The following is a 27,608-nucleotide window of genomic DNA, read 5'->3' on the forward strand; positions in this document are numbered from 1 at the left end:
ATCTCTCAAAATAAAGAAATAAACTTTAAAAAAGAAAATTCTGACTAAAGGTCTATGATGGTTAACTTTATGTATCAACTTGGCTAGGGCATGCCACCCAGTTTTTGATCAAACAATAGATATTGCCATGAAAGCATTTTTTTCTTAACTATAATTAATAGTTAAATCAGTAAGTTCTGAGTAAAATAGATTACCTTCCATAATGTGAATGAACGTCATCCAACCAACTGAAGAGCTTAAGAGAAAACAGACTGCAATCCCCCCAAGGAAAGGGGAATTCTGTCCCGAGACCTCTTTGGACTCAATCTGCAGTATCATGTCTTCCCTGGGATTCCAGCCTGCTGGCCTGCTCTGTAAATTTTGGACTTACCAGCCACGACAACTTTGTGAGCTAATTCTTAAAAATAAACCTCTCTATATTCAAACATCCTATGGGCTCTGTGTCTCTGGAGAATCCTGAACTAAGAGAAACTAATGTAAGCTCTTTAAGTTCATTAGTGGAGCAAACCATACAGAGAGCTTCTAGCATATGGAAAGGAAATCAGATGGCAAAGTCAGTTTTCTGTCATTCATCTGCAACCTAAAGGAGACCTGTATGATCATCCACCTTTTAGGATGGGGATTATATATATATAAAAAAAAAATCTAATGATGTTCTCATAACTGGATATTATCACCAACTGCTCCATTTTCATAAGCACTATTTTAGAACCAGATTTCCCTGTGATTTGTTCGGAAGCCATTTTACTAATCTTGGGGTGTCTAGGTAGCAGTGGGGAGCAGACAATGAACAATCACTTTTAGGTGTGAGAAGCATGGAGCAGAAGCTCGGCTGTGAAATATTTGAGAGACTCCAATGAAATTATTTGAATTCTTAGTTTTCGTAGGAACTCAAGCTATTTCTACTAAATCTCATATTGGGTATCAGTTCTGTATCAGTATCAAATGCAGCATATAAACTATTTCTACAAAATAAAAGGAAATAGAGCATCCAAGTAACTTTCTGGTGGATTTGAACAGCATTAGACTTCTGCAGTTCATAGGATCACCTAGATTTAGAAACAGAAAGATCCAAACAGCTGCCTAAATACCTTGTTTTCTTGGCTTCTTTGGTCTTAGCCACATAGAATTAGATAATTCAGCAATGATTAGTAATGTATGAGAAGGGGAAACACAGAAAGGTGATTTCTTGAGGATTCTATTTATCTTATTAGTGGTTCCCAAATGTGTGCCGTGGGGATTTAGTTCTGCAACAGGGTCATAAGGGCACATACATTAAAAAATGTTTCATACTATGATCTTCTCATTGCTGGAGAGTTGCCATGCTATTAGCCTTTGGAAGGTACTAGGACCCCATTAACCCCTCTCAGAGGGTGGTGCAGAAGGTCATCCCAAAGACGTGGCTGCTGGGTCACCTGTGAGCTGAACCTGGACACTCAGAGGCTCCTAACCCACCCTACTCCTGTCCTTGGAATGTGGGTTCCACTTGCCTTTCCTGATCCCAGAGGCTGCTGCAAGGACATAGCACTGAGATGTGATGTGCTGAGGTGGCCCACACTGTAATATGTGACTGAACCCAGTGAGACCTCCTTATAAACTTTTAAGATTTGGCAGGCAGGGGTGGGGGTCCACTTGCTTGCTGCCACCCAACATAACCCTCACATACAAGTTCCCTTTGCTTATTGAAACTGCCACTTATCAACCTGGAGTGGCCTCCTCTTTCTTTGGGCTCTCCTTGTCCTCTCCACATAGGGGCCAGTTTCAGATTATACTCGGAAACTCTACAATGGTTGCAACCCAACAATTGGTCAACCAGCCAGAGGCTGAAAAAATGAGCCTTAGGAATGAGACCTCCAGGGGGAATCCCAAGTTGAACATGGGTCTCTGTGTGGGAAGGGGTGGCCCATGTCAGATGCTTATGGACTGCTGTGTGAGTATGGAGACACCTAGAAAATGCAGAAGAGAAAGGCAGTTCATAGTTGCTGCAGTGGGCTAGTTTCTACTATGGACAGTTTGGTGGCCCCTGATCCCCAGCTAGAGGCTGGAGCTCAAAATAGAAAATTAGAACAGCTGAGATTAGAGAAGGATGTGTGACGGTCCAATACTCTGCGAGCTTCAGGGCTACAGACAGACGGGAGAGCAGGATAAGAAGTTAGAAGCCCGGGCATGTGTTCTACAAAACGAGGAGGGCCTAGAATTCCTCAGCGAAGGTCTGGACACTTTGTGACAAAGCCTGGATAGGACTTTTAATTAAGAGATAGCATCTCTGAGAAAGTGATGAAAATGAAGAGGAGGATGTTATGGTAGTTGATAAGAAAATAGATAAAAGAGCCCAGGTCTTCTGGCCCCTATTAGGAAGAAAAATTTAAACGGCAATTACTCTAAAACTCCTAGAAGAAAACTTGCATTCTTTGTTGTAAATCTTATCATGTCTTTGAAATGTAAATGCTCCAGGAGATAACCAAAACATTGCCCAGGGACACTGAAGAAAAATGTGAGGAGAAAAGCTTTTTTTTTTTTTTTAATTATTTTTTTATTATTTTAAAAATATACTTTATTGTTAAATTGGTTTCCATACAACACCCGGTGCTCATCCCAACAAGTGCCCTCCTCCATACTCATCACCCACTTTCCCCTCTCTCCCAACCCCCATCAACCCTCAGTTTGTTATTATTTGAGAGTCTCTTATGGTTTGCCTCCAACTCTGTAACTTTTTTTCCCCTTCCCCTTCCTCACGGTGTTCCGTTAAGTTTCTCAAGATCCACATATGAATGAAAACATATGATATCTGTTCTTCTCTAACTGACTTATTTTACTCAGCCATTACCTTCCAGTTCCATTCACGTTACTGCAAATGGGATGATTTCATTCTTTCTCATTGCCAAGTAGTATTCCACTGTATACATAAACCACATCTTCTTTATCCGTTTGTAGGTTGATGGACATTTAGGCTCTTTCCATAATTTGGCTGTTGTTAAAAGCACTGGTTTAAACATTAGGGTACGCATGTCCCTATGCATCAGCACTCCTGTATCCCTTGGGCAAATTCCCTTGGGTAAAATATTAGTGCTATTGCTAGGTCATAGGTAGTTCTATTTTTAATTTTTTTGAGGAACCTCTACACTATTTTCCAGAGCTGCTGCACCAGTTTGCATTCCCCCCAACAGTGCAAGGGGGAATCCTCACATCCTCACCACCACCTGTAGATTCTTGATTTGTTCATTTTAGCCACTCTGGCCTGTGTGAGGTGGTATCTAGTGTGACTTTGATTTGTATTTCCTTGATGATGAGTGACGTTGAGCATTGTTTCATGTGTCTGTTGGCTGTCTGAGTGTCTTCTTTGGAAAAGTGTTTTTTTCATGTCTTCTGCCCATTTCTTCGCTGAATTATTTGTTTTTCGGGTGTTGAGTTTGGTAAATTCTTTATAGATTTTGGATACTAGCCCTTTATCTGATATGTCATTTGCAAATATCTTTTCTCATTCCATTGGTTGCCTTTTAGTTTTGTTATTTCCTTTGCAGTGCAGAAGCTTTTTATCTTGATGAGATCCCAATAGTCCAATAGTTCATTTTGGCTTTTAATTCCCTTGCCTTTGAGAGGTGTCAAGTAAGAAGTTGTTGCAGCTGAGGTCAGAGAGGTTGTGGCCTACTTTCTCCTCTAGGGTTTTGATGATTTCCTGTCTCACATTCAGATCTTACATCCATTTTGAGTTTATTTTTGTGTGTGGTGTGAGAAAGTGGTCCAGTTTCATTCTTCTGCATGTTGCTGTCCAGTTCTCCCAGCACCAGTTGCTGAAGAGACTCTTTTTTACATTGGATGCCCTTTCTTGCTTTGTCAAAGCTTAGTTGGCCATACGTTTGTGGTCCAGTTCTGTGTTCTCTATTGTATTCCATTGGTCTATGTGTCTGTTTTGGTGCAAATACCATATGGTCTTGATGATTACAGCTCTGTACTAGAGGCTAAACTCGGACTGGGACGCCTCCCATTTTGATTTTCTTCTTCAACATACTTTGGCTATTCAGGGTCTTTTGTGGTTACATACAAAGTTTAGGATTGTTTTTTTCTAGCTTTGAGAAGAATGCCAGTGCAATTTTGATTGGAATTGCACTGCCTGTGTAGATTGCTTTGGGTAGTATTGACATTTTAACAATATATATTCTTCCAATCCATGATCATGGAATGTTTTTCCCTTTCTTGGTGTCTTCTTCATTTCCTCCATAAGTTATCTGTAGTTTTCAGCATACAGGTCTTTTACATCTTTTTTAGGGTTTATTCCTAGGTATTTTTTGGGTTTTGTTGCAATTGTGAATGGGATCCATTTCTTTATTTCTCTTTCTGTTGCTTCATTATTGGTGTATAAAAATGAAACTGATTTCTGTGCATTGATTTTATACCCTGAGACTTTGCTGAATTCATGTATCAGTTCTAGTAGGCTTCTAGTGGAGTCTGTTGGGTTTTCCATGTAGAGTATCATGGCATCTGTGAAAAGTGAAAGTTGGGTTTCTGCTTTGCCAGTTTTGATGCCTTTTATTTCATTTTGTTGTCTGGTTGCTGAGGGTAGGACTTCCAACACTATGTTAGACAATAGTGGTGAGAGTGGACATCCTTGTTGTGTTCCTGATCTCAGGGAGAAAGCTCTCAGTTTTTCCCCATTGAGAATGATATTAGCTTTTGTGATGTTAAAGTATGTTCTTTCTATCCCAACTTTCTTGAGGGTTTATATTAAGAAATGATGCTATATTTTGTCAAATGTTTTTTCTGCATCTATTGACAGGATCGTATGGTTCTTATCTTTTCTTTTATTAATGTGATGTATCGCACTGATTGATTAGTTAATATTGAACCAGCCCTGTAACCCAGGATTGAATCCCACTTGATCATGGTGGATAATGGTTTTTATGTGCTGTTGAATTCGATTTGCTAGTACCTTGTTGAGAATTTTTGCATCCATGTTCATTAGGGATATTGGCCTGTAGTTCCCTTTTCTTGGTGGGTCTCTGTCTGGTTTGGGAATCAAAGTATGCTGGCTTCTTAGAATTAGTCTGGAAGTTATCCTTCCATTTATATTTTTTGGAACAACTTGAGAAGGATAGGTATTAATGTGTTTTAAATGTCTGGTAGAATTCCACAGGGAAGCCATCTGGCCCAGGGCTTTTATTTGTTGGAAGATTTTTGATAACTGATTCAATTTCTTTACTGGTTATGGGTCTGTTCAAATTTTCTATTTCTTACCATTCGAGTTTTGGTAGTGTGTGGGTGTAGGCATTTGTCCGTTTCTTCCAGGTTGTCCAGTTGGTTGGCATATAATTTTTCATAATATTTCCTAAGAATTGCTTTTATTTCTGAGGGATTGGTTGTGATAAATCCATTTTCATTTGTGATTTTAGCTATTTGGGTTCTCTCTCTTCTTTTTGAGAAGCCTGGCTAAAGTTTATCAATTTTGTTCATTTTTTCAAATAAACACTGTTGATTTCATTGATCTGTTGTACTGTTTGTTTGTTTTTTTTAATTTTATGTTGTTTATTTCTGCTCTAATCTTTATTATTTCTCTTCTTCTGCTGGGTTTGGGATGTTTTTACTGTCTGCTTCTTGTTCCTTTAGGTGTGCTGTTAGATTTTGTATTTGGGATTTTTCTTGTTCCTTGAGATAGGTCTGGATTGCAATGTATTTTCCTCTTAGGACTGCCTTTGCTGTACCCCAAATGGTTTGGATTGTTGTATTTTCATTTTCATTTGTTTCTGTATATTTTTAAATTTTCTTTTCTAATTTCCTGGTTGACCCATTCATTCTTTAGTAGGATGTTCTTTTTTAAAATTTTTGTAATGTTTACTTTTGAGAGTGTGAGAGAGAGACAAAGTATGAGCAGGGGAGGAGCAGAGAGAGAGGGAGACATAGAATCTGAAGCAGATTCCAGACTCTGAGCTGTCAGCACAGAACCCAGTGTGGGGCTCAAACCCACAGACCATAAGATCATGAACTGAGCCGAAGTTCGACACTTAACCAACTGAGCCACCCAGGCGCCCGGAGTAGGATGTTCTTTAACCCCCATGCTTTTGGAGAGTTTCCAGGCTTTTTCCTCTGGTTTATTTCAAGTTCTATAGCATTGTGATTGAAAGTGTGCATGGTATGATCTCAGTTCTTTTATATATATATATATTTTTTAATGTTTTTATTTATTTCTAGGAGAGAGAGAGACAGCGTGAGCAGGGGAGGGTCAGAGAGAGAGGGAGATACAGACTCCGAAATAGGCTCCATGCTCTGAGCTGGCAGTCAGCACAGAGCCCGACGCGGGGCTCGAACCCATGAACCGCGAGATCATGACCTAAGCGAAAGTCGGACGCTTAACCGACTAAGCCACCCAGGCGCCCCATATATTTTTTAAATGTTTTTAATGTTTTTATTCATTTCTGAGAGAGAGAAAGAGAGAGAGACAGCGTGAGCAGGGGAGGGTCAAAGAGAGAAGGAGACACAGAATCTGAAGCAGGCTCCAGGTTCTGAGCTAGCTGTCAGCACAGAGCCCAACGCCGGGCTCGAACCCATGAACCATGAGATCATGACTTGAGCCGAAGTCAGACCCTTAACAGACTAAGCCACCCAGGCGCCTCTCAGTTCTTTTATATTTATTGAGAGTTGTTTTGTGACTGAGTATGTGATCTACCATGTGCACTCGAGAAGAAAGTATATTCCACTGCTTTGTAATGTGGAGTTCTAAATATATCTGTCAGGTCCATCTGGCCCAATGTATCATTCAGGGTCATTGTTTCTTATTGATCCTCTGTATAGATGATCTGTCCATTGCTGTATGTGGAGTATTAAAGTCCCCTGCAATTACCACATTCTTATCAATAGTATTGCTTATATTAGTGATTGTTTTATATATTTGTTTTGCTACCAAATTTGGTGCATAAACATTTATAATTGTTAACTCTTTCTGCTGGATGGACCCTGTAATTATTATATAATGACCTTCGTCATCTCTTATTACAGCCTTTAATTTAAAGTCCAGTTTGTCTGATATAAGTATGGTTACTCTAGCTTTCTTTTGACTTCCCATAGCATGATAGATGGTTCTCCATCCCCTCACTTTCAATCTGCAGGTGTCCTCAGGTGTAAAATGAGTCTCATATAGACAGCAAATAGATGGGTTTTTTTTTTAAATCCATTCTGATACCCTATGTCTTTTGGTTGGAACATTTAGTCCATTTACATTCAGTGTTGTTGAAAAATAAGGGTTTAGAGTCATTGTGTTCTCTGTAGGTTTCATGCTCTCTGGTATTTTGTGGTCCTTGCAACCTTTCACTCACAGAGTCCTCCTCAGGATCTCTTGTAGGGCTAGTTTAGTGGTGATGAATTCCTTTAGTTTTTGTTTATTTGAGAAAACCATTATCCCTCCTTCTATTCTGAATGACAGGCTTGCTGGATAAAGGGTTCTTGGCTGCATAATTTTCCTGTTCATCACATTGAAGATTTTCTGCCATTCCTTTCTGGCTGCTAGGTTTCAGTAGATGGGTCTGCTCCTACTCTTATGTATCTACCTTTGTATGTTAAGGCCTGTTTGTCCCAAGCTGCTTTCAGAATTCTCTCTTTATCCATGTATTTTGCCGGTTTCATTATGATATATCATGCAGAAGGCAATTCAAGTTACCTCTGAGGGGAGTTCTCTGTGCCTTCTGAATTTCAATGTCTGTTTCCTTCCCCAGTTTGGGGAAGTTCTCAGCTATGACTTATTCAAGTACACCTTCAGCCCCTTCTCTCTCTCTTCTTTTGGAATTCCTATGATATGGCTATTGTTCTGTTGATTGCATCAGTTAGTCCTCTAATTCTCTCTTTGTACTCTTTTTTAATCTCTCTTTTTTTCAGCTTCCTTTTTTTCCATAATTTTATCTTCTGATTTACCTAGTCTCTCCTCTGCCTCTTCAATCCATGCTGTGGTTGCCCCCATTTTATTTTGCACCTCATTAATAGCATTTTTAAATTCATCTTTACTATTTTAAGATCCTTGATTTCTGCAGCAATAATGTCTCTGCTGTCTTCTATGCTTTTTTTTTTTAATCCCAGCGATTAATTTTATGACTTTTATTCTAAATTCTTGTTCAGTTATGTTGCTTATATCTGTTTGGATCAATTCTTCAGCTGTCACTCCTTCCTGGAATTTCTTTTGAGGATAATTCTTCTGTTTCATCATTTTGGCTAGTTTTCTGTCCCTTATGAGTTTTAAAATCTTGTTATGTGCTCTGTACCTGCGAGCACTGCTATATTGGGGGGGGGTCATACACTGTCCAGGGCCTGGCCATTCAGGAGGCATTTTTTGGAGTGTTACTTGCTCTCTGTTGTTGTGATTTTTGTTATTTTATTTCCCTACTCGTAGTGATGTTTTGAACCCTCCACCAAGTGTGCTATGATTTGTTCCTTGACGTAGCCCTGGAAAGGAAAACAAATAGACAAACAAACAGGGAACAAAAACACACAACCACAGAAACAAATGACACAAACAAACAAACAAAAACAAAAAATCCAAAGCAAAAAACCAAAAACACCAGCTATAAGTAAAGAACAGGGTGGAGGCGATGCTGATGAAAGAGCACATACAAAGAGAGAAATGACATGGGTGGGGAAAAAGAAAAAATAAACATTGGCCAGGCAGAGAGACTAAAAGGCTTAATCCAGAGAGAGAGAGAGAAAGGAAAATAAGGAAGGTGGCGAGGAAAAAGAAATAAAGATAAAGCTATCCAGACAGATAAACTATATGGCTTGATTACTCCAGAGAGAGAGAAAGGAAAGGAAAGAAGGAGGTGTAGAACATGTATCAAAAGAATGGATTGAGTATGTCTGTTCAAGCAAACCAATAACCAGAGTAACCAGCCTAGAGAAGGGAAGAGATAAGAAGGAGAAAAGGGAGAATATATCTAAATAACAAGAATTGTCCTAGAATTAATCCAGGCAATGCTGCAATGCTGGTCTGGAGGAGGGAGCTGTCTGGTTCCACAGTGTGTACCCTGCTCCAGTAGATATGCAGTTATCTGGCGAGGAAGGGCATTGTTTGGTGTAGGCCGGTCTGCCTCCACTGTGGGCCCCGTGGACCCATCCCTGAGGCCCTGCCTTGGTAGTGGTGGGCAGAAAAATGGTGACCCCCCCCCCACAGTCTCCTCTTCATGGACCAGTGGGCTACATTTGAGCTATCTTCACTGTGCTGTGGACACAGACGGGGCATTCTAACTCGATCCACCGACTTCCGTGCCCCACCCCCGTGGCTTGGATTTAAACTCCCCCTCCACGTGCCCCTGCACTGAGGAAGAACTTCCCTATGTCCCCGGTTACGTGGTCCTGGCTGGTTTTGTCTTGTGCCGAAACACTTCAAGGGAGAGGACTGGCGTCTCCTGGTGGGGACTGTGCTCCTGACCAACCACTGAGCCTGGAGGTGGCTTGCCTTCTCCCCAGATGCGCAAACAGTGTAGCCAGCCCCAGTCCAAAGAAAGCCCTGCCGTTAGAGATGGGATTCCTCTCCATCCTGGCCTGAGGTTTTTGTCTTGTTCAGATATAGTCCCATGCTTGCCCAGCTGTTCTTTCTCTTCCCTTTGTCTCTTCGCAGGAGAACCTCCCATCTGTGCCTACATGGCCCGTTTTTTCTCCCTCAGTTCACAATCATCCACCTATGGGCCATTAGGTTGTCCTAGTTTCTTCCTGGTAGACTCAGTCTCTTTTTCTCCCAGACTCTTGGGGTTCAAAGTCCTTAGGCTTCAGCCTTTCTTTGAGATGCAGGAAGTACAGATCCCCTACTTCTCTGCCAGGTTGGCCTCTCCCAGAATATGCCACCCAGAATACCTTTATAGAGATGTTGAATCACTGTGTGGTACACCTGAAACTAATGTAACATTGTGTGCCAATTATACCTTAAAAGAAAGTAAAACTAAGAAAATATAAGTAACTAACTAAATAATAAATAAAACAGCAAGTTTAAAACCTCTCAGGTAGTGAAATACGGGTCATCATTTCACACTCCTAGGGGTTGGCAAGGACAAACATTCATGTGAAGGTCAGTTTGATGTGTCCACTTGGTGAGGCTACAGTCCCCAGTTATTTGATCAAACACTCACCTAGGTACTGTGGGGTATTTTGAAAATGTGACTCAAGTCTACAATTGGATGACGTTAGGCAATGGAGATTGTACTGGAATCTGGGTGAAGGCCTGAAGAGCAGAGCTGAGGCTTTCCTGAAGATGAAATTCCAGAAGCCTCCGCTCATGTTCAGAAGTCCAGCCCCACTTCCTGAGGGCCTTCAGACCTAGCTCACTAGTCCCCACATTTCTGTAAGCCAACTCTTTGTAATCACTCTCTCACTATCTATCTCCTACTGGTTTTGTTTCTCTGGTTGAACTCAGACTGATAGAGTTGCTACAAGGCGGGAAGGTGGAAATTCAGTGGGAATAAGTGGCTTTCACAATATTTCAGGGGACCAGATCTAGGCCTGCAACCTGGACTTATTCCTGCTATGTAGCCTCTTCATTTTTCTGACTCTGGGTAAAAGGGAATAATTTCTTGAACATTCTCTGTAAAGTGCCATGGAAAGTTTTATGAGAACTGATGGGAACAGGTAATATGGGGCGTCTGGGTAGCTCAGTCGGTTGGGCATCTAACTCTTAATTTTGGCTCATGAGATCGAGCCCCACATCAGGTTCTGTGCAGAGAGCATAGAGCCTGCTTGGGATTCTCTCTCTCTCTCTCTCTCTCTCTCTCTCTCTCTCTCTCTCCCCCCCTCCCTCCCTGCCCCCACTTGAACTCTTTCTTTCTCTTTCAAAATAAATAAATAAACTTTTTCTTTCTAAGCAGGAAGTCTTTCTTTGAAGTTTGAGAAACTATTTGCCCAGCCCTCTCCCTTCTTTACACTCCAAGAATGGCACAGGCTTCTCCAGAACTCCTCGGGAGATGGATCCATTTTTACTGCTGCTCACCTTCAAAGCAGTGGTACCCATGAGGTGAAGGCAGGCACAGGTAGCCCCACTGAGGGGTCATGGAGATTTGACAGGTGGTGTTCCAAGAAGAGGTAGCAAAAAGCGATTCCAAGGTGACCTGCTAATTGCAGCTGAGTGAACTCACTCCCCATCTCATGGGCACACAGGAATTTCGGTGCCCACAGCCTAAGTACTTGACTGGATTGAAGACAGTAGCCAGCAGATGCAAGGAATGGGGAAGAAGGAGTGTAAGAACACTTCCTCTTGGGAAATATGTAGCTTTTTTTTTTTCTTGGAAACCTGGAAAAATTCATTTACTTGAGAGACAGGGAGATACATGAGGAAGTCTTTAAAAATTCCTTCCAGGAAAAATGAGTTTATATGGAATGAAGTACAAAATTCATCCTCAGGTCAGAGGAGAATAGCTCCTCCCAAACTAGATAAATCTCCTGTGCTTAAGCATACCCAGAACACTTCCCAAATATATTTACTTAGAATAAACTTTATAGTTTCCTTATGAGTCCATTGTATCTAAATATAGAATTCTCATCTATGTTATCATAAAGTCTGTGCAAATATAGATCCTAATGTAGGTTGGAATTTACATCTTCAAGGCCAGATGTGATTGGAGCACCAATCTGTTCTCTGTATTTAAGAGTCCATTTGTTTGTTTTCTGTTAGTTTGCTCATTTGATTTTTAGATTCCACGTATCAGTGAAATCATATGGTATTTGTCTTTCTCTGTCTGACTTATTTCACTTAGAATAATACCTTCTAGCTTCATCTATATTGTTGCAAATGGCAAGATATCATTCTATTTTAAGGCTGAGTAATATTCCATTATATATATACTACATCTACTCTATCCATTTATCTACAGATACGCACTTGGGTTACTTCCATATGTTTACTGTTGTAAATAATACTGTAATAAACATAGTGGTGAATATATTTTTTGAAAAAAAATTTTTAATGTTTTTTAAAATTTATTTCTGAGAGAGAGAGAAAGAGAGAGAGAGACAGCGTGACCAGGGGAGGGGCAGAGAGAGAGGGAGACCCAGAATCTGAAACAGTCTCCAGGCTCTGAACTGGCTGTCAGCATAGAGCCCGATGCGAGGCTCAAGTCCATGAACCGTGAGATCATGACCTGAGCCAAAGTTGGACACTTAACTTGGAAAACACAGGGCTCAGGGGAAAGCAACACACTCAGCCTTGAAACTCCAGCCCTCTCCCCATGTGGCTGTCAGAACTCTGACTGCCAGGCAAGACCAGCTACATAATTTGCAGGGCCCAGTGCACAATGGAATTGTGGCGCCCCACACTTTAGAAAAAAGTATTAAGAATTTCAAGACAGTGACATCAGGGCATTTGACCGAGCCATCAGCCATCAGTGACTGAGCCACCCAGGCGCCCCTGAAAAAAATTTTTTTACCTTTATTTATTTTTGAGAGACAGAGAGAAAGAGCACAAGTGGGGGAGGGGCAGAGAGAGAATGAGACACAGAATCGGAACGAGGCTCCAGGATCTGAGCTGTCAGCCCAGAGTCCGATGTGGGGCTCAAACTCACAAACCATGAGATCAGTACCTGAGCCGAAGTTGGACACTTAACCGACTGAGACACTCAGGTGCCTGAGACTCTTTTTGAATATATTTCTAGTGTTTTTGTTTTCTTTGGGTAAATACCCAGTAGTGGACTTATTGGATCATACCTAGTAGTAGAATTACTGGGTCATATTTTTAATTTTTAGAAGAATCTCCCCACTGTTTTCTGTAGTGGCTGTACCAATTTACCTTCTTATCAACAGGGTATGAGGGTTTGCTTCTCTTTACATCCTCCCCAACACTGATTCTCTTGTCTTATCTTTTTGATACTAGCCATTCTGACTGGTGTGAGGTGATATCTCATTGTGGTTTTGATTTGCATTTTCCTGATAGTGAGAGATGTTTAGCATCTTTTCATGTGTCTGTTGGTCATCTGTATGTCTTCTTTGGAAAATGTCTATTCAGATCCTCTGCCCACTTTTAAATTGGATTTCTTGGTTTTCTGGTGTGGAGGTGTATATGTTCTTTATATATTTTGGAGACTAACCCTTTATTGGATATGTCATTTGCAAATATCTTCTCCCACTCAGCAGGTTGCCTTTATGTTTTAGTGATGGCTTTCTTTGCTGTGGAAAAGCTTTTAATTTGATGTAGTCCTATCAGTTTATTTTTGTTTGTTTCCCTTGCCTGAGAGAACATGTCTATAAATATGTTGGTAATGGCAATGTCAGAGAGATCACTGATTATGTTTTCTTCTAGGGGTTTTTATGGTTTCAGGTCTCACACTTAGGTCTTTAATCCATTTTGACTTTGTTTTTGTGTTAGTGTAAGAAAGTGGTCCAGTTTCATTCTTTTGCAGTAGCTGTCCAGGTTTCCCAGCACCATTTATTGAAAAGACTGTCTTTTTGCCATCGTATATACTTTTTTAAGTGTTTATTTATTTTTGAGGGGGGGAGGGACAGAGAGAGAAGGAGACACGGAATCCGAAGCACAGGCAGTAGGCTGTCAGCACAGAGGCTGACGTGGGGTTCAGACTCATGGACTGCAAGATCATGACCTCAAGTGAAGTCAGATCCTTAACTGACTGCCACCCAAGTGCCCCGTTATTGCATATTCTTTCCTCCTTTGTCATAGATTGATTGACCATACAGGTGTGGGTTTATTTCTGGGCTCTCTGTCTTATTCCATTGATCTACGTGTCTATTTTTGTGCCAATACCATATTGTTTTGTTTAATATAGCTTTGTAGTATATCTTGAATTCTGGGATTATGATATTTTCAGCTTTGTTCTTCTTTCTCAAGATTTCTATCTGGAATGACTATTCACTTAGATACATATTACTTAGGTACATATTGAGGTATGTCATAGTCCTTCTAGTGTTTCGAGAAGATGGTGTTCAATGGTGTCTGATAAGACCAGCTCAATACCACCAGCTCACACCTTTTTTATTGACATGGTCATTAGTGTCCCACCTGGCCCAATAGTGGCCTGTATCATGATCCACTTGCAGGGTGGAGGGGTGGGCTGTGGGCAACAAATACCCTCAGAAGATGTCCTAAAGGACAAATGTCCTAAAGGATATTTGTTCAGTTGTAGAGGTATAACACACAGGAGGGATGGTCCTGGCACCACTTCTGGTTTCCATTAATCCTGGCCCCGCATCACTCTGGCACAGGCAAGCTGTTAGACTGGTTTGAAGAGGCAATTCCAGAGTAGTTAGCATAATTCCACACTGAGGTGTGTTCATTGTGGGGAAACTGGGTGAAAGGTCCTGAGGACACCCATTAAATCCAGAAACTCCAGGGAGGGCACTTGTGGGGATGAGCACTGGGTGTTATATGAAAACCAACTTGACAATAAAGTATTTAAAAAGGAAGAAAAAAAATCCAGAAACTCCAGGAAGGCTGGCTCCCTGCTAATCTGAATCAGACTCTGTTCAGCTCACCAAACAGAATAGAGGGACGGAAAAGCTGAAAAATCTCAGGGCTCTTACCTGGATCTCCAGCCTTCTTTTCACCTTTTTTGTTTCATGTTTTCATTTTTCTTTGATATACATTTTTCCATTTCAAAATCTATTTCAGTTTAAGCATATTCTTTCTTTTATTTTCTTCCTCTTCATTTTCAGTCCTCTAATTTCACTTTCCCCTTGTTCTTTTTCTTTATTTGTGGAGGACATTTGCTTATTGTGGATGTTCTAAAAGCCACCTACGTACATGCTTGGAACAAAATGTGCTTTAGGGAGGGGAAATTGTATTTAGATTGATGTGTTAATGCACACTTATTGTGCTGAAACTCCTGCCAAAAAATACCAGTTAGAATTTCGATGTGGTGATAGGACATTCGCCTGCACATCTGAGGGTGCCTGGGTGGTCAGTCAGTTAAATGTCTGACTCTTGATCTTAGCTCAGGTCATGATCTTGGGGTTGTGAGTTCAAGTCCCATGTTGTGCTCCGTGCTGGTTGTGGAGCAAAAAGAAAAAAAAAATCTACCTTGCACACTCTGGGTTTGTAAAATAAGTATTAAACTCTTTCTTTGTTAGACATCACTGTGGTTTTGTTGTGTTTTTTTTTTTTACATTTTACTTATTTCTGAGAGAGAGAGACAGCGTGAGAAGGGGAGGGTCAGAGAGAGAGGGAGACACAGAATCCGAAACAAGCTCCAGGCTCTGAGGTGTCAGCACAGAGCCCGACGTGGGGCTCGAACCCACGAACCGTGAGATCATGAACTGAGCCGAAGTCGGCTACCAACCGACTGAGCCACCCAGGCACCCCGACATTACTGTGTTTTCAGAGATTTATGGTCTTGTTTCTGAGTGGAAGAAGTGAGAAAAATGGGAAATTCCATAGCCCATCAAAGGCAAACAAGAAATGTTTCTTGAAGGCCTATTCCATATGCCAGGCCCATGGTAGATAGTTTACAGGTTACTAAGGAAATCTAGGCAATCATTAGCTATATTAGTAGGGCAGGTTAACTGTGGGAAACGGAGGACCCCAAAGTCTCATACAGGAGAAGATTGCTTTTTCTCACTTAGCACTACTGGGTGGATGAACAGATTGGTATAGGTCTCTCCTCTGTTAAACTATTGTAGGACAGAGACTGATAAGAATTTTTCTATCCTGAATGCATGGCTTCCAAGTATGCTTTGGAGACCATTTTTATTCTAGCCAGCTGGAAAGGAAAGGGGCACTGAACTGCAGGTGTGGGATCTTTTTCTGGGCCAGGGCCAGAAGTGCACCTTCTATTTATGTTCATCGGCTTAGATTTGGTTACATGGCCGCATCTAACAACAATAAGGGAAATGTACCCAGGGAGGCAAAAACATAAATTTTGGCTAGTGGTTGGCACTATGTTCTGCCCCAGTTAAAAAATGGGTTGTGTTTCTAATGTGAAATTATGGATTATTTAAATTAGCTTCTTTATATTTTCCTGTATTTTTCAAAGTTTGTTATTACTTACTTTTATAATCAGAAAAAAACAGTACATCTTATTTTGTTTTAAATGTAATCCAGGTGTTTGGAACTTAGAACATTTAATTTTTTTTTCTATATAAACAGTTAAAGTGGCTGTTTTGATCCCTAGGTGAGATTATAAAATCCTATATAACTCACAAAGTAGTAGAAAACATAAGGCCAATCTAATTAATTATTAACTCTGCTATGCTTCTCAGAGAGATTTATGCCTCACTATGAAGCCAGCCTGAAATTTGCACTCTAGGAGAAGGGTGAGAAGGTATCACAGGGGAAGGGATAAGAAAGGCAAATAGGATGAGTATCTTCCCCCTTTCCAGAGGTGTCTGAGGCAAAAATGTAGAAATAGGGGCTTCCTCTACCCTCTGTTTTGCTGCTCTTCCTCTCTCCTGTTACTCTAAAGTCCTCATGGTAGCTGGCACCTTGCCCAGGCATGCCCACTATGTCAAGTAATCCCTGCTCCAAAATTATCTCTTTCTTTCCCCTTAACAAAGTGCCTCTTCTCTCACTGACCTCACTTAGGGGTTGTGGGGAAAGCCTTATTCGAATTCATTCAGAGAGAGAGAGAGAGACAAAGAGAGAGACAGAGAGAGAGAAAGATAGAGAACACAACCACTATGATTTCTCAGAGTATCTGCAGTTTTCAAGAAGAAAATTGGTCCAGACAAATGCCTCTATCATGGGTAGTATTTTAGGCAGAGTGACCTAGTCAAGATTCTCTAGTATTTTTGGCGGATATTTTTGGAAAGAGACTCCATTCAGGCTTATGTGGAAGCCTTTCTCCTGAACAGTTTCTCAAGCCCCTTTTTCCTTCTATGGTGTCTTGTTGCCTCCATTTCTTAAAGCCCTAAGTTTATCACACAGACAGTAGTACTTACAAGTATTCTTTGTGGGTCCCCTACACTTCCTAATCTCTTTTTCGATTGTGTTGGGCCCTGTGACAAATAGTGTCCCCTGGGCTATGAGTGGAAGAGCTGTGGGTCCCTTCTGGGTATGGCCAGTGTGTCTTCGGCATCAGCGTTTCTTTCGCCTGAGTGATTACACGTGAAGACAATGGGATGGCAGAGGTGCCAAAAGAGGGACCAAGGGTACCACTCTGACCCACGGCCAAATGTGATGTGTTGAGAATAGTGATACTAGTACAGGCCACAGGCAATGCGGACAGAGGGTGGGATGTGGGGAGTGGAGGAATGGAGAGGGAGGGGTTTGTCGGCCTCAGTCAGGAATCACCTTGTAAGACACCCCTTGTTGTAACTGCTTAATGAGGAAACTGGTGGTGTCACTCATGAGGGAGCTGTTAAGGACGCCATCATCATCACCCTCTGTGAACAGAGGAATGACACAGACAAGTTTGTTTGCATTTGGAGGAAAGGATGATCAAGATGAAAGAAAATAGAGCTGTAAGTTCAGTTAAAAGGCAAGAGAATTTCTCTGACTTTAAGTACTTAGCTTCTAGCTGGAGGCATCAGGATTAGTAAACTCATGAAATATAACACAAACGAATATACAAATATTGAATGAGTGGTGCCGAATAAGGAAAGAGAGAGATTATGATAGACTGGAAGACCAGGGAAGAGGAAAGTCTTCGCAGAAGAATGGGGATATGAGATGGCCTAACACAGGCCAAAGTTAGAAAGATGGGAGAAGAGGGCCATCTGGGTGGAAGGACTGAGGTACACAAAGGTGTTGAGGCCAGAAAATTCTGTTAGTTTAGTTTGACTGGGGTGTACTCTTTGGGGAGGGTACATGAGTAGGAGCCGAGACTTCAGAGACAGGTGGAGGACACATTGTGGAGAACTTCAAATGCCATTGACTACCTTTAAATTTTATCTTGAAAGACTGTTGTTGCAATGTAATGGTGAAAAATTTCCAACCACCTCAAGGCCCATCAATGAGAGAATAGTTAAATAAGTTATGATGCTGTCAGTCTACGGCATACCACTCAGCAGTTACTTACATGGAAAGATCTCCAAGGCACTGTTAAGTAAAAACACCAAGGATAAGTAATACCACTTGTGTAAAGCAGCACACAGCCATATCTGTAAATCTGTACATTCCTGAGGGTACGTGTGTATAAACACACACTGATGTATTTGAATGCATCCTAGAAAGGAAGGATACACACAAACACAACTGTGGCTATCTGGACGAACGGCCTGGTATTGGCCACAAGCCTACATGCTCTCCAAAGACTTGTCCTTGGAGAGCTTTTGAAGAGAAGGGAGTCTAACTAGATTATTTCTTTCACCTGAGCCTGTTTCTTTCCTCAGGCCTAGGTCAAACTGGATTCCAACATTGGTTAACATCTAGGTGTACCAGATTGGGTTTGCTTGCTTTCTCATCAATTGAAATGCATTTATGGTAATGAAGGTAGTAAATCCCCTTGTAAACATAAGCAGAGATCTCTCTTATCTAAAATTATTCTTCACTGATTAAAAATATTTCTGGCCAAGACATAGACACCATTTTGAGAGTGATATTTTAAGTTTTCTTATATGAGAAAATACTTCATTGGAGTAAAACAAAAGAAAATAAAGCAAAAACATTGTTTATATCCTGATTGCTTTCAAGAAAAATCTGAAATGGCCAGTGACACTAAAACACTAACTAAAACCACAGAACAATTGAAATATTTAAAAAGAAATAACAAAAATTACTTAGATTTTACACCAGTAGGAAATATATAAATCATTCAAATAAATGATAGAAGAAAAGTCGCTTACAGAATAAACTATATTTTGGTTCTTATCTCATATTATATCCCCAGATAAATTTCAGGTACATTAAAATCACTAGCAAATACAACAACAAATCAAGCAATGAATCTAAAATTATATTTTAAAAAATGAGCAGTAAGATTTATCCCAGGATTGCAAAGATGATGCAATATCAGAAAATCTTCAATGTAATTCTGCACTTTGACAAATTAAAAGAGAAAAAAAATCATACTATTGTTATACCTGTAGATGTAGAAAATGAACTCAGATGTCCAAGTTTTGCTCACTCTTTAATGTTAAAGGGTATTGCCTCAAACTCTATAGCAAATATCATCCTGAAAGATGAAATGCTGGAAGAGTCTCATTAAAATATGACATGTGATGTCCCTGTTACCACCTCTACAATTTTTTTTTTACAAATAGTTTATTGTCAAGTTGGTTTCCATATAACACCCAGTGCTCATCACCACAAGTGCCCCCCTCCGTGCCCATCTCCTCCCCCCCCACATCCATCAGTCCTCAGTTTGTTCTCAGCATTCAAGAGTCTCTTATGGTTTACCTCTCTCCCTCTCCCCCACTATTTCCCCCCTTCTTCTGCCNCTCTGCGGGGTTGGTTGTAATAAGCCCATTTTCATTCATGATTTTGTGTATTTGGGTGCTCTCTCTTTTCNTTCAAGTTTCAGAGCATTATGATCTGAACGTGTACATGGTATGATCTCAATTCTTCTATATTTATTGAGGGCTGCTTTATGTCCCAGTATGTGATCTATTGGAGAATATGCCATGCGTACATGAGAAGAAAGTGAATTCCTTGGCCTCAGGATGTAAAGTTCTAAATATATCTGTCAGATCCATCTGGTCCAATTTGTCTTTTAAGTCCATTGTTTCCTTAGTGATTTTCTGTCTGGTTGATCTATCCATTGCTGTAAGCAGAGTATTAAAGTCCCCTGCTATTAGCACATTCTTATCTATAAGCTTGTTTCTCTCTGTGATTGCTTTAAATATTTAGGTGCTCCCATATTCGGTGCATAGGCATTTGTGATGGTTAGTTCTTCCTGATGGATAGACCCTGTAATTATTATGTAATGCCCTTCTTCATCTCTTGTCTTTAATTTAAAGTCCAATTTGTCTGTTATAAGTATAGTTACTCCAGCTTTCTTTTGATTTCCAGTAGCATGATAGATATTTCTCCATCCCCTTACTTTTAATCTAAAGGTATCTTCCAGTCTAAAATGAGTTTTTTGTAGACAGCATATTGATGGATTTTTTTTTCTATCCATTCTGCTACCCTATGTCTTTTGATTGGAGCCTTCAGCCCATTTACATTCAGTGTTATTATTNTGAATAATAGAAAATTAAAAATACATAAAAAGGTCAAAAAGAAGAAAAGAAAAGGAAAAAAGAAGAAAACCAATGGACAAAGAGTGGTTTAAAGCATATAACCAGATTTCCCAGCTACAATTAAATAGCCGGGTGTATGCAGTGCTGGTTGAAGAGCATAGAGAAAGAGAGAGAAGACAGGGCGGGGATGAGGCAAAATTGGAAATAGAATGAACAGGCAGAAGGGATAAGAAGCTTTTTTCAAAGAGCTAAAGGGTAGAATATGGTTGGATAGGGGAGAGAAGGATGCTGGAATTATCCAGAGAAACTATATAGTCTAATTACTCCTGAGAGAAAGAGATGAAAAGGTCCGTAGGCGTAGAATTTACATCTACAGAATGGACTCGGTGTGACTGTTTAAGCAAGCCGGTGACCAAAGTTAACCAGGTCAGTGTTCCGGGGGGAAAAAAGAGAAAAAAGAAAAAAAGAAAAAAAGAAAGAAAAAGGAAAAAAAAGGGAGGAGGGCACCTCTCAGGCAGGGATGGGCGTGGCGTGATCCACTGCCTCAGGCGGGAGCTCTGCCTCGGCGGTTGTGGGGAGGAGAGTGACGGCGCTCCAGTCCCTTCTTGAAGCAAGCGCTGCACCTCGCTTTTTTGGGTGTGTAAACTCCCTGTGCCAGGGGCGCAGTCAAAGTGGGTTGCGCTCTCTAATCCAGGCCAGGCCTAGTTTCCAAATCCCAGTCCGCGCGCCCCACTGAAATTGCCGTAGACACAACCTTGCAGTTGACCCCCTCGGGGCAATTCCAAGCCTCCCGCCTAGCTCTGGGGATGGAGCCAGAATCGCTGCTCCCTTCTCCTCCAGGTCGGGCTGGCGAGCCTGGGCAGGGGTCTGCCTGCCGGGCACTCCGGGCCCGCTGGGGAGAGGGAAACCAGGTCCCTCTGTGTCTCATCACCCGAAACACGACCTCGCGGGCAAATCTCCCAGTTTTTAAGCTCTTCGCCTTCCCTCTCGAGTTCCAGCCAGCCAGGGGCGCAGACGCCCGGTGTGAGCGCTTGGCTCCCCCAGGAGTCCGGCCAGCCAGGAGCACAGCGGCGCGGACGCGCGCAGCTCATCTAAGGGTCTAGCCGGCCAGGAGCACCAAGAAGTGGTCAGCGCGCAGCCCCTCCGGGATGAGTTGGCGCTCGGGGACCTGGCGCGCAGGGATTTGGCGCGCAGGGTCCTTCTGTGCCCTGAGTGGAGATTTTTCTGCTTCCCAGCGACAGAGACCGTGTCTTGAGCGGTTTCAGACTCTCTTTTTCCCCTCTCACTCCCCACAGGTGGGATCGCCCCCGTCCCTGGAGTCTCTGATCCCAGCCCGATTTTATCTTCCCCAGTTCGCACTCATGTTAGAAGGCTTTCTCAGTGGATTCTGCGTCCTTTCTCTCCCAATCTCTTGGGTTCTGTAAGGTTTCCTACGGCTTCAGATCTTTTCCGTGTGAGATATGGGGGCGAGTGCAAGTACAGAGTGCCCTACTTCTCTGCATCTTGCCCCTTGCACCACCTCTACAATTTAATATTACACTGGATGTTCTAGCCAGTGTAAAATTTGTACTGTCATATGAAATAATTGCTTATAGGGAAAACGCAAAGAAAATTTGATTGTGAGCTATAAACTACTGATAAGTAAGCTGAACAACTCATTGAATTAAATCATTTATAAATTCAGTAACAGAATGGTAGTTGGAAAATCCTCAAATATTTTGAAATTAAGCAACAATAGTTCCTTCTTTCCTTTTTTTTTTTTAAAGTAGATCCCATGCCCAACATGGGGCTTGGACTCACGACCTCAAGTCAGATGCTCCACTGATTGAGTCAGCCAGGCGATGCTAGAAATGATATTTCTTCTTCTTCTTCTTCTTTTTAATGTGTATTTATTTTTGAAAGAGACACAGAGTGCAAGCAGGAAGGGGCAGAGAGAGAGGAAGACACAGAATCTGGAGCAGGTTCTAACTTTAAGCTGTCAGCACAAAGCCTGATGCAGGGCTCGAACTCCAAACCGTGAAATCACGACCTGAGCTGAAGTCAGACACTCACCCTACTGAGCCTCCCAGGAGCCTGCTAGAAACAACATTTCTTTCTCATTGCCAACTAGTATTCCATTGTATAGATAAACCACGTCTTCTTTATCCATTCATGAGTTGATGGACATTTAGGCTCTTTCCATAATTTGGCTATTGTTGAAAGTGCTGCTATAAACATTGAGGTACATGTGCCCCTATGCATCAACACTCCTGTATCCCCTGGGTAAAGAAACTTAACAGAAGACCATGGGGGAGGGGAAGGGAGGCAAACCATAAATGACTCTTAAATACTGAGAACAAACTGAGGGTTGGTGGTGGGTGGGGGAGAGGGGAAACTGGGTGATAGGCATTGAGGAGGGTACTTGTTGGGATGAGCACTGGGTGATGTATGGAAACCAGTTTGACAATAAATTATATTTTAAAAAAAGAAATAATATTTCTAAATAACCTATGGGTAAAAGAAGACATAAAAGAAATTAGAAAATATTTTGAACAGAATAAAAATGAAAAAAACATATCATTTGTGAGATGCAGCATAAAAGTAGTTCTGAGAGGGAAATCTGTCGCTTTTAATGTTTGTGTTAGGAAAAAATTTCTAAAATCAACTATATAAGGTGCTAATTTAAGGTGCTAGAAGAGTAAGATAAACACAAAGTAGGAATGGAGTAATCAAGACAGGAATAGAAATCAAGCAAATAAGCATTACAAAAAATAAAACATAAAACTTTTGTTTTTAATCAGTAAAGTGAATAAATCTAGCTAGCTTGGTCACGAAAAAAAAATAAAAGAAAGGATATTGGTATGATCCTAGAGACATTTTTTTTTAAATGTTTTTATTTATTTCTAGGAGAGAGAGAGAGAGAGAGAGTGAGCGGGGGGGGGGTCAGACAGAGAGGGAGTCACAGACTGAAACAGGCTCCAGGCTCTGAGCTGGCAGTCTGCACAGAGCCCGACGCGGGGCTTGAACCCACGAACCGCGAGATCATGACCTAAGCGAAAGTCGGACGCTTAACCGACTAAGCCACCCAGGCGCCCCGATCCTAGAGACATTAAAGGATAATACATATTAAAACTCAATAATTTTGAAAACTTAAATGCATCTGATGAATTTGCTGAAAGATCCAATTACCAAATTACTAAAGATTCAAATCACTGTTAGCAGCAATGTGGGGCAACTGAATGCATTATAGATGGAGACATAACATAGCACTACTGGTTTGGAAAACAGTTTGGTGGCTTTTTGTGAAAGTTAAGCATACATTATCATTATTTAGTCAAGAGAAATGAAAATGTATATTCACAAAAGACTTGTACACGAATGTTCATGGCGCTTTATTTAAAATAGCCCCAAATTGAAAACAATCTAAACAATCTAAGTGTCAAGAGGTGAATGGATATACAGTGCAAGCAATGTAAAGAAGTTAACTGCTGATACACACAATCCAAAATGCTTTTAAAAACATTATACTGAACAAAGGAAGCCAGACATAAAAGAGTATATGCTGTATCATTCCATTTGTACAAATTCTAGGAAATACAAATGTGATCCATAGTGCTACAAAGCTGATCAGTGTATCTGTGGTGCTTGAGGTTGTGAGTAGAAAATGGGAACCATGTGGGGTAATGGAAACATTTTGCATCATGACTGAGGTGTTGGCTGCATGACTGTATATGTTTCTCAAAACTCATCTAAATGTATACTTAAAATGTGTATTTGTTATTTTATGTAAGTTATACTTTAATGAAATTGGTTTTAAAAAATGAATAACATTTTTATGCAGCAACTTAGAAAATGTAGAAACTATGGCACAAAAACAGACAAATAGACCAATGGAATAGAATAGAGAACTCAGAATTGGACTCACAAATGTATGGCCAACTAATCTTTGACAAAGTGGGAAAGAGTATCCAATGGAAAAAAGACAGCCTCCTTAACAGCTGGTGCTGGGAGAACTGGACAACTACATGCAGAAGAATGGAAACTAGATCATTTTCTCACACCATACACAGAAATAAACTCAAAATGAATATAGGACCTGAATGTGAGACAGGATACCATCAAAACCCTAGAGGAGAAAGCAGGAAACGACCTCCTTGACCTCCACCGCAGCAATTTCTTACTCGACACATCCCCAAAGTCAAGGGAATCAAGAGCAAAAATGAACTACTGGGACCTCATCAAGATAAAAAGCTTCTGCACGGCAAAGGAAACAATCAATAAAACTAATAGGCAACTGACGGAATGGGAAAAGATAGTTGCAAATGACATATCAGATATAGGGCTAGTATTCAAAATCTATAAGGAACTCCCCAAACTTCACACCCGAAAAACAAATAATCCAGTGAAGAAATGGGCAAAAGATATGAACAGACACTCTCCAAAGAGGACATCCACATGGCCAACAGACATGAAATGATGCTCAGCGTCCCTCATCATCAGGGAAATACACATCAAAACCACACTGAGATACCACCTCACACCGGACAGAGCGGCTGAAATGAACAAATCAGGAGACTATAGATGCTGGTGAGGATATGGAGAAATGGGCACCCTCCTACACTGTTGGTGGGAATGTAAACTGGTGCAGCCCCTCTGGAAAACAGTGTGGAGGTTCCTCAGGAAACTAACAATAGAACTCCCCTAGGACCCAGCAATAGCACTGCTAGGAATTTACCCAANGCAACATGGATGGAACTTGAGGGTGTTATGCTGAGCGAAATAAGTCAAGCAGAGAAGGACAGATACCATATGTTTGCAGATATAGGTGGATTAGGAGGAACTTAACAGATGACCATGGGGGAGAAGAAGGGGAAAAATATTTGAGGAGAGGGAGGGAGGCAAACCATGAGAGACTCTTGAATGCTGAGAACAAACTGAGGGCTGATGGGGGTGGGGGAGAGGGAAAGGGGGTTGATGGGCATGGAGGAGGGCACTTGTTGGCATGAGCATTGGGTGTTATATGGAAACCAACTCGACAATAAACTATTTAAGGGGGAAAAAAGAAAATGTAGAAACTATAGTTTCTAACTAGAAAATGCAGATAAAAGATAATAGCAACAAACTACAAGATATTTCAAATTAAAATGAACAAAAATGTAGAAGAACTTCATGCAATTTAATTATAAAGATTGAAAGCTGAGGAAAATCTTTTAAAAAATAGAGAAATAGGCCAAATTTCATAGTTGTAAAGGTCAATACCAAAGAGACATAAATTCCACACAAACTGCTCTTGAGATCTAGTGCAATTTAAACAAAAATCCCGAGAAAATATTTGGTAGAATGTCACAAATTGTTCTTAAAATTCATATGAAGGAATAAATGATGCAAGAATAGCTAAAATATTTCTGAAAAATTTTTTAAGGAAAACAACTTGAACTATTGGGTGTAAGAAATTATCATAAACTTCTGGTACCCATTACAGGGTTATACTGAATCAAAAAGACAAATAAAAATAGAAAAGATCAAAAATAAATTAATGGAATAGAAAACAAATACATGTAAGGTAGTAGAGGTCTTACAATTTAGTAGAGAATTGATATTATATGTAAAAAATTAAATTTGATTCCTAACTTATATCATATACAATTGAAGGAACAAAAACTCAGGAAATATAGCTAATCTAGGACAGGGAAGGATGGTATAAACAATGGAAGAAACCCCAAAAGGGAACATCCACAGATTTGTCTATAAAACTTAACAAAATTCTAATGCCAAACTAATGAAAATATATTCACAATAATAAAAGAGAAGTATTAAAATTATTCAAACCTATTTTATTTTAATGTTTATTTATTTTTGAAGGAGAGAGACCAAGCACATGTGGGGAGAGGCAGAGAGAGAGACACAGAATTCGAAGCAGACTCCAGGCTCTGTGCTGACATCTCAAGGGGGCTTGAACTCACAATCCATGAGATCATGACCTGGACGAAGGCAGAAACCCAACAGACAGAGCCACCCAGACATCCCATAAAATTATTCATATCTAAATAATTCCTTTAAATTCAATGAAATCAACATAAGCATTCAATATAGGAAAAAGATAATGAGCACAGAAGGAATACAAATTGGATATTAACAAATGAAGACATGTATAATTTAATTAGCAACCAAGTGTATACAAATTAGAATGAAGTGCTATTTTTTACCTACTAAATCGGAGAAGTTAAAACAAACAAACAAATCTGTATTATTCAATACGGGTGAGAGTGCTGAGTTAGATATTCTCATCCATTGCTGGTAGAGGTGTAGATTTGCAAAAATTTTTGGAAAGTGATTTGGCAATGACTTTTAAAAATTTTATACCTATTATATTAAAATTTATAATAGTCAAAAGGAAAAAATTGTCTAAAAATTCAATCAGTGAAAGTATATTTGTATTATGTAGCTAGTGGAGATCATGTTTTGAAGATATATTTAGTTGTCATGAGGGAAATATTCGATATTAATGGTCAGTGGAAAAAGCAGCCTATAAGGTTATATAAAATTTATTTCTAATATGTATATGATAAAAACAAGATTGGAAACAAATATAACAAAATTTTAAGTGATTATCTCTTACTGCTGAAATTGTAGAGTTATATTTTATTTTTAATATTTTTAAACTATCTTTTCTACAATAAACATTCATTAATTTCGCAGACAGAAAAAGTCTTTAAAACATCAGAAAGAATAAAGAGACATATATGCTGGTCACCTCAAGTAAATGACCTCTTGAGAGTTTAAAAGAAAGAGGTTTAACGATCTGGAAGTCAAAACAAAAGGAAAACATAATGATGTTAGACAGTTCAGGTAAAAGCAGTGAACAATTTGGTATGGAGCAGCATTTATCAGAATGTGTTCTGTGAACTTTAGTGCTGTTTGTACTATTGCTCATTATGCAATAATAGGAAAATTTATGGAATGATGGAAGAGAAGTTTCTTGACTACTAAGGTTGGGTATAAAAGTAAAAGTTTCTTAACTTTTCTTAAATTTTTGATAAGCTAAGTGAAATACTATTATCTTAGTTGTTAATATTCACATGCTTTAGATTCCAAATTGTAGGCATTTAAATAAACGTTCTGCTTTGTAAATCTATTTTAGCCTAAGTAGAAGCCCATTATCAGAGTGCCAATGGAGACAGTCAATTTTTTCAATAAAAGCTTACAATTTGTTGAGGCTCTTAGTTAAATATTTGGCGCAGACTCTAGAGTTCCTTGCTTTTTTTTTTTTTAATGTTTTTATTTATTTCTAGGAGACAGAGAGAGAGACAGCGTGAGCAGGGGAGGGTCAGAGAGAGAGGGAGTCACAGACTCTGAAACAGGCTCCAGGCTCTGAGGTGGCAGTCAGCACAGAGCCCGACGCGGGGCTTGAACCCACGAACCGCGAGATCATGACCTAAGCGAAAGTCGGACGCTTAACCGACTAAGCCACCCAGGCGCCCCTAGAGTTCTTTGCTTTTAACATGAATGAGTCAATTTTAGTCTGTAAATATTACCAACTTATGCTTAACCATTATTACATCAAAACCTGGCCCTTGAGGTGGATGTGATTTTATTTAGGGCCTTACAGTGTT

General features: G+C 40.3%; 1 protein-coding gene across 1 annotated transcript in view; it reads right to left on the reverse strand.

Annotated features, from left to right (window-relative positions):
- The window catches only part of ATP12A (ATPase H+/K+ transporting non-gastric alpha2 subunit), a 98,290-nt gene that overhangs the window by 35,267 nt on the left and 35,415 nt on the right, over positions 1–27,608 (reverse strand). The window lies entirely within an intron of this gene.

This window comes from Crocuta crocuta, unplaced genomic scaffold (genome assembly GCF_008692635.1).
Source record: "Crocuta crocuta isolate KB4526 unplaced genomic scaffold, BGI_CrCroc_1.0 scaffold277, whole genome shotgun sequence".
NCBI classification, from domain to species: Eukaryota; Metazoa; Chordata; class Mammalia; order Carnivora; family Hyaenidae; genus Crocuta; species Crocuta crocuta.